Raw genomic sequence first — 12,838 nt, 5'->3', positions numbered from 1 at the left:
TCCAAGTTAACTCATTTGGTGTGACTCTGTAAAGCTTGCCTTTTATTATCTATTGTTTTCTTGATTGTTTAAACTCTCACTGTTTCAGTATCTAACTGTATGAGCATGGTCTTCAGATGATGGTCTCACTTTCAAATGGGAGTATCAAAAACACTTAGCAATATGCCTGCAAAGCTTGCAAAGTGATTTTAAATCCTCTGATAGAAGCTATCTATTATAGTCGCACCAAGTACTATTATTAATGTCTTCAGCCTCTCCATTCTGTTTTTGCTCAAGCCATGCCCAAAACCAATTAGCTGTTTGTTTGACCCACATTATAACATCAGCTCTCCATTATGATAACAGTGGACTAAGAACAACACATAATCTTCAGATTTAATGGGGCAGAAGACTGCAAAGGGCCAAATCCATCTTGATAAAATGCTTGAAGTCTGCAACTTTGTGCCACATCCACCTCTGTATAATGTGATTTCTATAGCCATATCTGATTGTTACATAAAAATACAGGACTACTATCAATGGCGTTGCCACAGATCAGTCATAAACCACTGCTTAAGATAGAAAATACTGGGGGTGGGGGGACTCAGTATCACAATCTCTGTTGTCTTTATGGGAGCCAGGATTATTTTTTCCTGTCTGTTGGCATGCATGCAAATGAGAAATGAAGAATTTGAGGAAAGGGGAACATACATGCCTAACCTGCTGTGCTGTCCATCATAAAAAATATGTACGCAGGGACTGTTGTTTTCATAAGGTTATTGGTAGCTGATCAATATAGTGGCACATCAGTGGATGGTCACAATATCAAGGACATCATAATGTATGGTACATACTAATTTTCTGAATAGAATTGTTGGTAAGACACACTGTAAATGGACTTGCCTCTTGTCTTACAGAAACTGCATTTGTAGCATGTAGCCTGCAAATACATTGCATTCTGAGATCTTATGGCTTAAAATGTATATATTGGTCCGATAAATGGCATCGCTTTATCTATTTTATGCTTCTACTGAATGCAGAACACGTGCTGCTAAAGAAAGAAAAAGGACATGCATTTATTTTCAGGCATAGGACTTTGCAACCACTTGGGAAGAATATTCTTGATTGAGAACCAAAACATTCCATGATGCTTAACAAACCTGCAAATTGAAAAATCAACATCTGCCCTGTGTAGCAACATAGCAGGAGAAAGACCTATAGCCTGAAAAATTCAAAATATTCCTTAAATTATATTTCTGTGCATTTTCAAAATTACTACCCTCTGAATCAAAAGTCTCAAGCTGCTTTTATTTGAGAGTGTGTGTTGTGTCAGTAGACAATATCTCAGCCTGTATTTGTACATGAAAAGCCCTGCTGCATAACATAATGGACAGTCCTTTGAACACGAAGCTGCATCTCAGTGAATGCTTTTATAACAATATTTTAAAATAAATGATATGCATCATTAAATCACTGAGGACGACCAACTCAACTGTAGAAAACCCACAACTCCTGCAATCACAGTTACAGTTCTTATTTGAATATTTTAGTTTTCACCTGAGCAGCCAATGGAAGCGAGCGAAGCACAGTCTGCATTCAAACAGATGAAGGCACTACTCTAAAAGAAACGGAGAGAAACCTGTGATTATGTAGTTACTGTAATGCTGGCTGCTTGCTTAATGTCTGCGTGGGATTTTTTTTGTCATTTCCCTTATTTACATATTACAGTCATGTTTTTATAAAGTTACTTTAGATAATTTATTGGATTGATCTTTTCAAAATTCAGCTCAGGCTAGGTGTCATTAGGAAAAGTTATTTAAACTTATTTAAAGGTTTGTGCCTGAGTACGGCATTTACCTGCCTCACTGCTGATATTCTAAAAATACCTTCATGTCCATACTATTATCCATTCTTCACGTCCAATTGCTCTGTTATGGTAATAGTCAGAAGCACACCATGTAGTAATTACTTACAGCTGACTTAAGAAAAGAATATTCAACTCCCCCACTGTTCCACTAGAAGGTCTTTATGCACTATTAACTCATTCCTGTTTATTAATACTCTACTGGTAATTCTGGCTGCTGCTTTTTAGGTTTGTAATAGGAGGACTATTAAACAGCAATTATTGACCATATGGGTTAGTGAATATTTGTGGTGGTTGTTGGGTGGTTGTTCTGTTGGGTTTTTTTATCCCTTTAAGTTGTTTTTAAGGAGCCACATCGCAATATAGTGGTGCAACTTTACATCTGCCTGGAATTAACAGATTTGGCAGCATTCCTCACCTAGGAAATGCAAATTCTGTGTTTCAGAAATATCATCTGAAGCTGTGAAAAAAGCGAAGAATTTAAAAACCATGAAAACACTGTGCCAGACAAAGTGAAAATCTTTTGTCTTTTTTTTTTTTTTTTCCGCCAGTTCTATATGGTTTGATACTTTTTCGTCAGTTTGTCTTTCTGTTTAATACGTATTACCCCCCAACACATTTTAGGCCTTGTCCTACAATTTAGAAATTGTCAAGTGTAAATTTCAAACTAATAAAACTTCTAGAAAAGTGTGAATTATTGCACTTTTAAGACTAGAAATCCGCCTTCCTTAGTAAGCTTGCCTAGTGAGAAGATTCAGGAGAGACAAAATTACAACAGTTATCTCTCAAATAGCAGGACTGGGGAAAAAAATGGTGTCTTCCCCTCTTTCATCTCCTCCCTTTTTCTTTTTCCCCTCTTTTTTTTTTTTCTCCTCCTTGAAATCTAGCTGCATTTCCTGCCTTTGCCAGCAGCAACAGCATCACTCATGCAGGTTTGTAGCAATGACTCTCCTTTTGTTGCTGCTCTGCTGTAGGAAGGCCAAACCACATCCCTAACCAGACCATAGTTTGGGCATCCACTTTCAGTATGATGAGAAAATAAACCATCTGAAACGCAGGGGGGAAAAAAACCACATTGTTATGAAGAGCGTGAGATGGAAGAAGAATGCAAAGATTTTAGTAGGGCAGGAAGATGGAGCAGCAATGAAAAAGTGTAAACAGAAGTGTGGGATGTGGGATTGGACAGAAAGTATGAGTTCTAGAAAAAAGCACTTTCTGTCTGCAGAAGGCAGAAATTAGCTTGCCATTCCTGGCCCTATTACTTCTTTTCTCCTTGTGCCTTATGGGACAATGCCATCAGTGCAGAAGGGCATGGCTTTGGGAGCTCCGGTGAATTCTGGGACATAAAAAACTATATTCTAATTAAAAATTATTTGGTCGGTGTGTTGATTATCAAAAGCACTGTACTATAAGCAATTATTTTGCAGAATTATGTTCTAATTTCTAAATTTTCTTTGGGATTTTCTCAAACACTATTGAAGAAAACTCAAACTTTCAAAATTTGTATTTGCCACTGATTTCTTTTTTTCCTAGAATTTTCTTAACCCTTTAGTACTATTCTTACACTTTCTTAGTTCTTGTCTGTGTTTGACTTGGATTATGAGTCTTAGCTGTGCAGTGTGGTCTTCTGAGCTGATGACCGGTAACAACTCCATTTAGACATAATTGCAGGCACAGTTGTTTCTGATGGTCATTGCATCATTCAGAAATCTCTGCAATACTAAAATAACTAATGTCAAGAAGAATTAATTTGGAATTTGAAATCTGCTGCTTTACTGCTAGCAAAATACTCTGTTGTTTCTTTTTCTTTTTCTTTTTTTCTCTTTTTTTATTTTAGGTTTGAATGCTTTCTTGTGCTAGGGAAATAAATTGGAAAAGATGGTTAGGTGTGATGTCATCATGGAAGTAGTTTCCAACTTAGTTGAAATATTAAGTAGTTACATTCTCACCATTTACGGCTTGACCTGTCAAGATACAAGGGTCTTTAGTGCAGTTGCATATATACTGGGATTATGCAGGCATGGAAGCATGTTAACAACATACTAGAAATAATTATGAATCAACAATAACAACAACAATCTGTCCAGCTTCTGGGCTGTTAAGAATTAAACAGAGGTTCTATTCTGTTTACACCTATCAGAATACCAGACTGACATTAATTCTAAAAATAGACTTAGTGTCACACAATCTTTTGTTCTATACTGCTGCCTGAGTTTTCATTATAACATTCGTGTGTGGTGTATTGCACCAGAAGCATTCCCTCCTTCAAAAATTACTGCTTGGAAGGTGTATATTTTTCCTAAAAACTGGTGCACTTCAGCATGATGGCTTTTAGGTCCTGAATGTTGCAGAGACCTTTCTTTTTCCCCTGATGGTAAAGCTAAGAGGGAGAACTGAAGAGATATGCACTTGGTAGGAAAGCACAGAACTGGTGTAAAGTGGGAGGTCCTTACGCATGGACTTCATCTCTGCCTTGCCTGAAATAGCTAAACAACAGTGGTAGAAATCTGTTGATCTGATGTTAGACTAGGGGGCTGAAGGTATAAAACGGTGGCATTGATTTTATTGCTTGGGCTAGTCAATTTTCTTTATGTACCTGGCATCTTTGCTGTGCTGCTGTATATTTTTTCTTGTATAGATTGTTATTTAAAATCATTGTTCAGATGGAGAGGTGTCATTTAAAGTTTGAAATAAATGAATAACTGGGAATCCTGAGTGAGATGGCCCTTAATGCACTGCAAGGTTGCAGTGGGTCTCTGAGTATGGGCCACATGCAAAATTTACATTAGATTGATGTCAGAGCTATCTGGAGGCTGCCACAGCTGCTGGCTTGACAACTTAGCATTGAACATCAGAGGCTTGTGAGGAAGGGCCCTACACCTGAACCCCCAAAAGACAGCTGAGTTTGCATTGGTTAAATGCCTTGATTCTTACTCCCCTGTTTTAAATCTGCCATGAAATAGTGAATTATATTCTAGTGAGAAAATGTTCAGAAATTATATTTTTGCAAGATAAAATTACAGGATAATTCTGATGATACTGCTGGTATGTAGCTTAGTCAATCTGGGATATTCTTAGAGAAATTGGAGTGTGGGAGCAATCCCTGAACACGCTTCAAAAGAAATGTTGTGCAAGTGATTCAGCTTTTCTCACTGTTGCATGGAAGAGATTAGAGGTGCACCACTTTGTCAGTTCATCTCCTTAACTCATAATATATTATTTATTACAAGGAAGGATTTGGTTTCTTATCTTAAGGCTATCTTTTTTTTTTTTCTTTTAAGATGCTACTCACTATTTGAAATTGAGGGCTTATTTTCATTATTATTATTATTATTATGTACAAATATGTGGGGAGGAAAGATTTTGGGCTACAGCAACACCCAAGCTTTCTAACATATGGAGTGTCAGTGTTTTCATCTTGTTTTGGCACTTTTTACACCTCATGCTGATGGTGTGATTGTGATTGGTTTAAGTACATCCGGGGTCCCCCACAGCCTTGCTTTTCAGAAGCTTTCTGACTCTGTTATAATTTGTTTCTCCCTTTTCTGGTATAACCAAGCATGAACTCTCAGTGTGAGATGTAAACTGATATGCCATCTGTATGTTAAATGATTATGTCTCACCTTAAAAACCCAATGTTAGCCAGGCTTGTTGTGCTGAACATTACCCCCCTTCCATGGCCCCCATGCTGCCTCCACCTGTCTGTCACACATATGAGTACACACATACACACATGTGCACACACGTCTGGGATACAGCTTTTTTTTCTTTAGGGCATCATGTCGTGAAGGCTGTGGAGTGCTCTGGGTTTATGTTTGCAGTCATGTGAGCATGTGGATGCTGTGACTCAGAGCATGAGGGGCTGCTCTTTTGGAGCCTGAAGGAAGCTGCATGAACAAGGAGCAGGAGATGAAAATGGACGAAATAGCTACAGAACCCTGTAGAAAGCAACTACCCGTAGTCCACCAGAAAATGGTTTTAATGTCAGGTACAGTGTGTAAAAAAAAACAATCAAAAAACCAAAAAAAAACCCCAACAACAAAAAACAAAACCAAAAAAAAACCCAAAAAACCCCAAACACACCAACGAACAAAACCAAAACAAACTACAAACAAAAAACTCCAATAAACCCAAAACCAACACTTTTTTTTTTTAATTACATAATCCTGGAGTGTTTCTGTTTCTGATTGAGCTCCCACATGAGGAGCATGGCTGAGGAAGGAAAAGCAACAGAGCACATTTCCACAGAAGTACATGCAAGTGGCAACGCCAGTGGCCGGGGCAGGATGGGAGAATTTGTTAGAATTGTTTCTGCAGAGCAGCCGACTGTGTGTGGCTGGAGGTATGACTGCAAGTGTTACATCAACTACTGAAATTGCAGGTGCACAATGACTTTTCATGCAGTAGTGTATTTGTAAGAAATATTAGACCTATTGGATAAATTGAGTATTTAATTTTCTATGGCTAAAGCTGGTGGGAAAGGAAGCAGTCTGTTAAAATATTGATTTTCCGCATTTCATATCTAATATCCAAATAACATTCTACAGGAAAAATGGTAAGTCTTAGTGGTCATTTTTGGAGGATAATCACTGTTGAATTGGTTGGTCTTCTCTAGTAGTTTTTTCTAGGTGGGGCAGCACTGCTTGCTCTTTTTGTGTCTGACATGGCACTTGTTCCTTATGTGGTCAGTAGGGATGAGAATGAGCAGCACAGGGCCTGCTGAAGGTAAAGTACAGGAGACAGTCACTTCAAACTGGGAAATATATTGGTTCTACTGTGATTCTCATGGAGTCTGTAGCTAAACTGCTTTAGACACCTTGAATATATTAGACAGAATTTCAATCATAACACATTTTATTAAGAAAAAAAATTATTGCAAGTCATCCTCTTTTGTATTTAAAAAAAATAAAAGGTAGAATTTGCAATAAGATATTTTTCTTATTTTTAAAAAAAAAAACCTAACCCAACCCACAAAACTTACTGACCAGTAAACTAATGATAATATTAACTTTATTCTAATTATCTGAAGTATTTTAACAGAGGGCAGGTGCATTCTTGACATAGCTGGTGTTATAGGGTAGATTCTTCCATTTGTCAAATGTTTAGAAGAAACCTTTCATTAGAAAGGAAATGATTTCTTGTAGAAAAAAGTGACTTGTATGGGCTAAATTAAAAAAAGAAAAAAAAACAAAATAGACAAGACTAAGCTTGCTGTGTGATTGGCAATCTGAGAACAAAACTGCCATGACTTTGTTCAGTTCCCAAAAGCATAACCTGAGCATGTTTCATTAAAAGGTTTGGACTTTCTTATTACCTGAGCTAGACATAAGAAGTTATAAACAATAATAAATGAAGATGTATCAACATAACGTATCTCCATCCATTTTTTTTTCTCTCTTTGCTCCTTTCTCCCCAGACTGTTGATGAAAAGAAGGAACAGATGGTGGCATCATCCCATCTCAGCACCAAATACTGCCCTAGAGTTGTATGTGATGCAAAACCCATCCCTGGGTGGAGAAGCAGATAGTACTCCCACAAAATGTAAGTGTCTGCTTTGTTACATTCTTTTATTAAAAAAACCCACAACAACAACAAATAAGCATCTATGTATGTCTTAACTGGAATTTTACGGAAATTCCTTCCTAAAGGTTTTGAAACCAGAGAGGAATACCTGCTCTATAAATGGCCATGATCACTCAAGACCTACATTTCCTTTCCTGTCTACCATTCCGCTCTTTTGTCTTTTCTTGCATGGACTGAAACATTTTGGGTTCATTTTTTATAATTTTTGATAAATCTTTCATAATAGATTTGGGGTTTTGCAGCTTAATTATATTGAATCCTTACTAAGATTTATTACCAGTTTCACTTGACCTGGAGGTCAGAACTTAAAAAGTGTTTGAAGGAATTTGTTGCAGGTTCAGGGAATGTTGTGAAAGTTGCTATTTTTGGTCTCTGTTTTGCTCTGTCTAGAAATGATAGACTTCAAAAAATGAAATGATAAAAAATGTTTTCTTGGGTGTTCAGAATGAGTATATGGGTTTCATGAACTTTGGTTTCTGGACAACTTGATTTGTACTGTCTGATAAAAAAAGATGGAAAGGCATACAAGGTTTTCAGCTTGTAGAATTTTAGCATTCCTTTAACAAAAGAAAGCTCCAAGTGAAGGTGTAGACTGCCACAATGGGAATTTAAGCCTCCTGCTAATCAATTTGCTTTTCATAGTTACCTTTTACAAACTTAGTTGAAGGTTTCATAGACCCTTCCAGACTTTCTTGAAACACTGCTCTGTACAACCATATGCAATTGCAAAGAGGACAACCACTGCATTGGAGATGATGTGGACCAAATATTTATAGGAGATAGGACTGGTGTTGGCTTAGGTCCTTTTCATAAAATACAAACTAGATTGTTGGCTTCCTTCTGCAAGTTCCTGTTGCATACTGCAAAGTACTTTGGCTATCCTATTGCTCTAGCTAACTGGAAGAGGCAGCCCCATGGCAGTGAATGGAAGAGGTACAGTCCAGCAGATGATATTTTATCCAAAAGAGGCCAAAAAAATTAAGTTTAGCAAAGAAAACAAGTTTCATCAGTTAAGGTAATAAAACACAATCCCAGAGCAAGTCAATAATGCTCAATTGACAGCCAGTCAATATTTGTACTGGATTAACTTTTCAAGGAATGTGGACGTTTTGGGGGGTTTATGTAAACACTGTAAATAGGTTGGGACACTAAAGTACGTTTACAAATGCTGCATGTCAGATTAGATTAAAGTCACTTCCAGGGAGCAGGATTTTTCCTGCCATGAAAGAGAAGTTTACATCTTGTGAAATGCACGCAGATATAAATTTTCTGTTTGTCAAATATATTCAAAAGTGTAGCTGGGCAGATCTCACGGCGTTGCTGCACAGAATGCTTCAAAGGACAAATGCTCCAAGGCCAGGTTCACTCATCCTCTATATGGGCTGCTCCCAAGCTTTGCCAGGTAGAGCTGTAGTTTAGATGGCATTGTGGGTGCGACTTGATTAAGACAAATGCTGAATGAATTGGTTTAAATTTTCAGGTTAATTTAATGGGAAAAGCTACTAAGGAATATGCTCAGTGTTTGTAGTAATTGCCTCTTGCTGAAAGATCAGGCAGAATGCGTAGAGGGGACTGAAATGAGACTAAAATGTACTACTTTCTAACTTCTTTAGCACTACAATTCTAGGGTCTGTCCATTTGTTTACAAGTCTTGCTGCTTTTCAGTGGCGTATCTGGCACCTGTTACTAACCAATTAAAATTGGATTTACTGTTTCCAAAACTAGAATCAAAGTGGACAAACATTTCTAGAAGGAAGTGCAGTTATTTTCAGTGGGGTTTTTTTCAAGACTTTGTCTCTAGTTTTCCTGACTTACTCCTTGAATAATTTCAGGATTCCTAGTTTCCTAGAAGGAGGGTGGTTTGGCCTGTCCTGCCTGTCCCCAGGCACGGAAATGAGGGCAGGCAGAACCTGGCACTGCCCAGGCTGGCAAAATAGCCTGAGCAAATCTGGTTTCATCTATGTGAAACATATGCATAGCACTAGTGAAATCCACGCAGGTAACATATCACTAAGAACCCCCCTTGCTGGAAGGTAGATAACTGCATTTTATTGTTATTAGTTTTATTTCTCCTGCCCTTATTTTTTTTTGCCTCGCAAAAGGTAATTAGGCCATAAACAGAGGTCTGACAACTATTTTTATCTGCAGCAAAATTAATATCATAAGCAACAGATAATTTTAGCTGGGCAAAATTAAAAAATATATATTTTAATGACATTTTAAAAACACAAAATCTAATTTTTTTCCTTCTGAACTTCTTATACCTAGCTATTTTGAGATGCATGGAGATGCTCACTTCATATAGCGAACAAACGGTTCTGCTTCTGCATAGTTCCTGCATCAACAGCAGGCCTTGCTGGTCTCAGCCTGCAATACGAAGTTGCTTTTTGTTTCCTTTCTCTGGTTCTCTGGTTCGTTTCAAAGAAGAGATGATCTGAGGGAAAAGATGTTGCTTTTCTTGCCTCTAAATTTTCATTGACATTAATAGGAGTCAGGTGGGCAAATCCCTGCATGCAGCTTTGAAAATTTAAGGTTTAACTTTTTTTCCTGGCCAGATTCTTACATTGCTGGAGTTTTGAATCCTCTGAAAAGTTATTAAATATGCAACAATACCATGTCAGCAGTGCCTAGAGCATTTATCTACAAAATTGTCATCTACCTTCCAAATCTATAACCCTAAAATATTGATTGGTTAAAAGGTAGTGGATAAAGATTAATACAGCACAGCAGCAAATTACCCTAATCAAATAAAAAGACTATTAACAGAGCTGCTCACAGTTCTGAAGATGTTGGTTTGAAATACAGATGTCTTAACTGAAGTGCTATGTCTCATTTTTTGAATGCATTTAAATAAATTACCAAACAGAAAAAAAAGAGTGGAGAAAACCCACACACTTTCTAGACAGTAAATTTCCATTTATAATAGAATTACTTTATCAATTTCAGTAAGCAGTTCAAAGTTTTAAAGGTCTTTCTATTGGAGAGTGAGAAGTTGAGCACGGGCTGCTCAGCTCAGTATTGTTCTGTAGGCACACATGTGATTTTAAACCTGTGATTGCATGTCCGTACAACAATGTGAGTGTCTGTTAGTAAAAGATAGGAATGGTGTAACTGCTTGACGGCAAAGTATAGTACCAAATGCAGTATTTCTGCCTTAAGGAGACCTAATCTTTAGTCTGTATTTCATTGTTTGGGAAAACTGTTTCTAGAGGATGTTGTTTTGATGGCAAAATTTAAGGCAGTATTTACGGAAACCCAAGCCCTGCTGGCTGGTTGGGGCCAAAGCAGTGAGGTTATAGGGTGCAGGGCTCTGCACAGGTACTGATGTCTCACATGCAGCATAGGTGGTCTACTCAAACCCAGCATCACAGTTCAGATCCCCAGACCCTTAGTTTAATTTAGAACCCTGGTGGGATCCATTACAAAACTGTCCCTGCTTAAAACCAGCACAGGTTCAACTGGCTTTGGATTTGTCACAAACATTTTATTTAGCATTGAAGGCCATATGCTTGTTAACGTTCGGTAATAGTAAGCTGCTGGGAATACGACTTGGGAAAGAGTGGCATTTGTCACTAATGCTTTTAATGTATAATGGGAATTTTTATCCAGCCAAAGGCTGAGTTGTGGTTTATCCTCTTGAAAGAATTTCCCATTGAGTGACGGCTAAGCATGGATTGAGTTAATAACCCATGCCCTAGGTTATTGAAGTCATGGAGACAGAAAGAGAAAATAAGGTTGGTAACGTATTAATTTTCATCAGTTATAGACTATACTATTAAATTACCGACTCTTGTTGAAATAATGTGTCACTGATTAATAATGTCATTTCAACTTGCTAAACTTTCCTACCTAAAAATTTTGATTTAAAAAGAAAAGATTTAAGAATGTGTGAAAAAGGTTTTGGCGATATAACTAATTGGTATGGAGGTCTTTTGTTTTTGTTTTAAATTGCACCTAATTTTAAGTCACAGTGTAAATGAGGTTTTAAAAGTTTTTAACAGTGATGTAGATAAATTTGGAATTAAAATTGAGATCTGAAATGTTGTGTTGCTCCACTTTTAAAAATAAGTTCCCTTCTCATTTGCAATTAAAATGTCTAGAATTTGCATAAAATGTGTGAAATTAGAGATAATTGAAATACAGTAGCTATAAATATGTCTACTCCATTTGAAAAATAAATAAAATGTCCACTAAAAGGGTGCGAAAGCCGTACCCCCTTCTCTTGTTTCTCACATTTGGATCTCTGGCATTTTTCACACTTTTATAGCTAATTTTTATTGCCAAACAGTATGTTACATTTGTAGCAGTTGTGGGAATGCAGAATAGCCCCTGGCAGCTCTGTAAAAAATGGAATGTTAGGAACACAGTTAGAAGAATAGAGCTTTCAATTTCATCCATGGCATTGATGTTGTGGGATCATATTAAGTGTGATCTAAAAAAAAAAGAAAAAAAAAAGAAAAAGCAAATTTTATGGAAAACAGTTTAAATAAGCTATTATTTAAAGTATATTCATTCTCTCCTGTTTCTTATGTTTTCATAACATAACAAGTTGTTATGATATAGTGAGTTTTCAGGGAGCATGGTGAGAATCAAAACGCAGGTTAGCGCCGTTCCTTGGTATGTCTCTCAAGTGCTGCTGCTGCTGTTTGATCTGGAGCTATGTGTTTCTGCGACGGTATGAATAAACAAGGCCTGGTTGGACTCTGCTGCAGCACATCAGTACAGGGACCTGGGAGAGTACTGTTGGAGGGCTGGAGAAGGACCCCTAGGCTTGTATGTCTGCACAGGGAAAGTTTTACTCTTTTCCACTCTGAAAGCCAAAGCTGTTTGGCACTTCTGCTGATGCCTGCTTCTGAATAGTTGGCAAGAGTTACCATCCATCAGCCAGTGGTCAGTGCTAGAGGTGATGCCTTCTTCCCAGTGTAGCGCCATCCCCTTCACATACCCTGATCTCTGCTGGCCCAGTCAGCGTGTTAGCATTCATCTCTGTTGCCAGATCTTGTTGGGTTTTTTTGGCTGCAGAGCAAAATGCTACTGCTGTGTAACCAAGTTGGCACAAGGAACTGTATCTTTCACAGATAATAGAACTGGAAAGATGGACCTCTACCATATTGTCAAATTATACCTTATTAGTGTGTGCTCTTGTGAATGTCTGACACTACAGTTGAGGAGTATCTCACATACAAATTGTAAAGATGTTTCTCTAACTCTAATCTTGGAACTCAGAAAAACGTTATTCATATAATGCCCCATGCATCTTTTTCAGTGAAATTGCACTGTGATGTCCTGTCATTTTCAATGCTCTGCAGTGTTTCTGTTACTGGGGAACACTAATCAACTTCAAAAGAGCTGCTTTGGTGTAGAAATGGGCAGCTGTTCAACTACTCTGCATCCAACACAAATACCCACTGC

At 37.6% G+C, this 12,838-nt stretch overlaps 1 long non-coding RNA gene across 7 annotated transcripts in view; it reads left to right on the top strand.

Moving 5' to 3' along the window:
• LOC138717524 (uncharacterized) overlaps nucleotides 1-12,838 on the top strand; it is a 496,265-nt gene that overhangs the window by 350,554 nt on the left and 132,873 nt on the right. For all 7 annotated transcript variants that reach the window (XR_011336889.1, XR_011336887.1, XR_011336886.1 and 4 more), the window contains one exon: nucleotides 7,260-7,384. This is a non-coding gene — a long non-coding RNA (uncharacterized lncRNA). The remainder of the gene's footprint in view (nucleotides 1-7,259; nucleotides 7,385-12,838) is intronic.

The sequence above is a fragment of the Phaenicophaeus curvirostris genome, chromosome 2 (assembly GCF_032191515.1).
Source record: "Phaenicophaeus curvirostris isolate KB17595 chromosome 2, BPBGC_Pcur_1.0, whole genome shotgun sequence".
Taxonomy (NCBI): Eukaryota; Metazoa; Chordata; class Aves; order Cuculiformes; family Cuculidae; genus Phaenicophaeus; species Phaenicophaeus curvirostris.
Note: the sequence above shows the minus strand (reverse complement) of the source record. Positions and strands in the feature narration are given on the sequence as shown.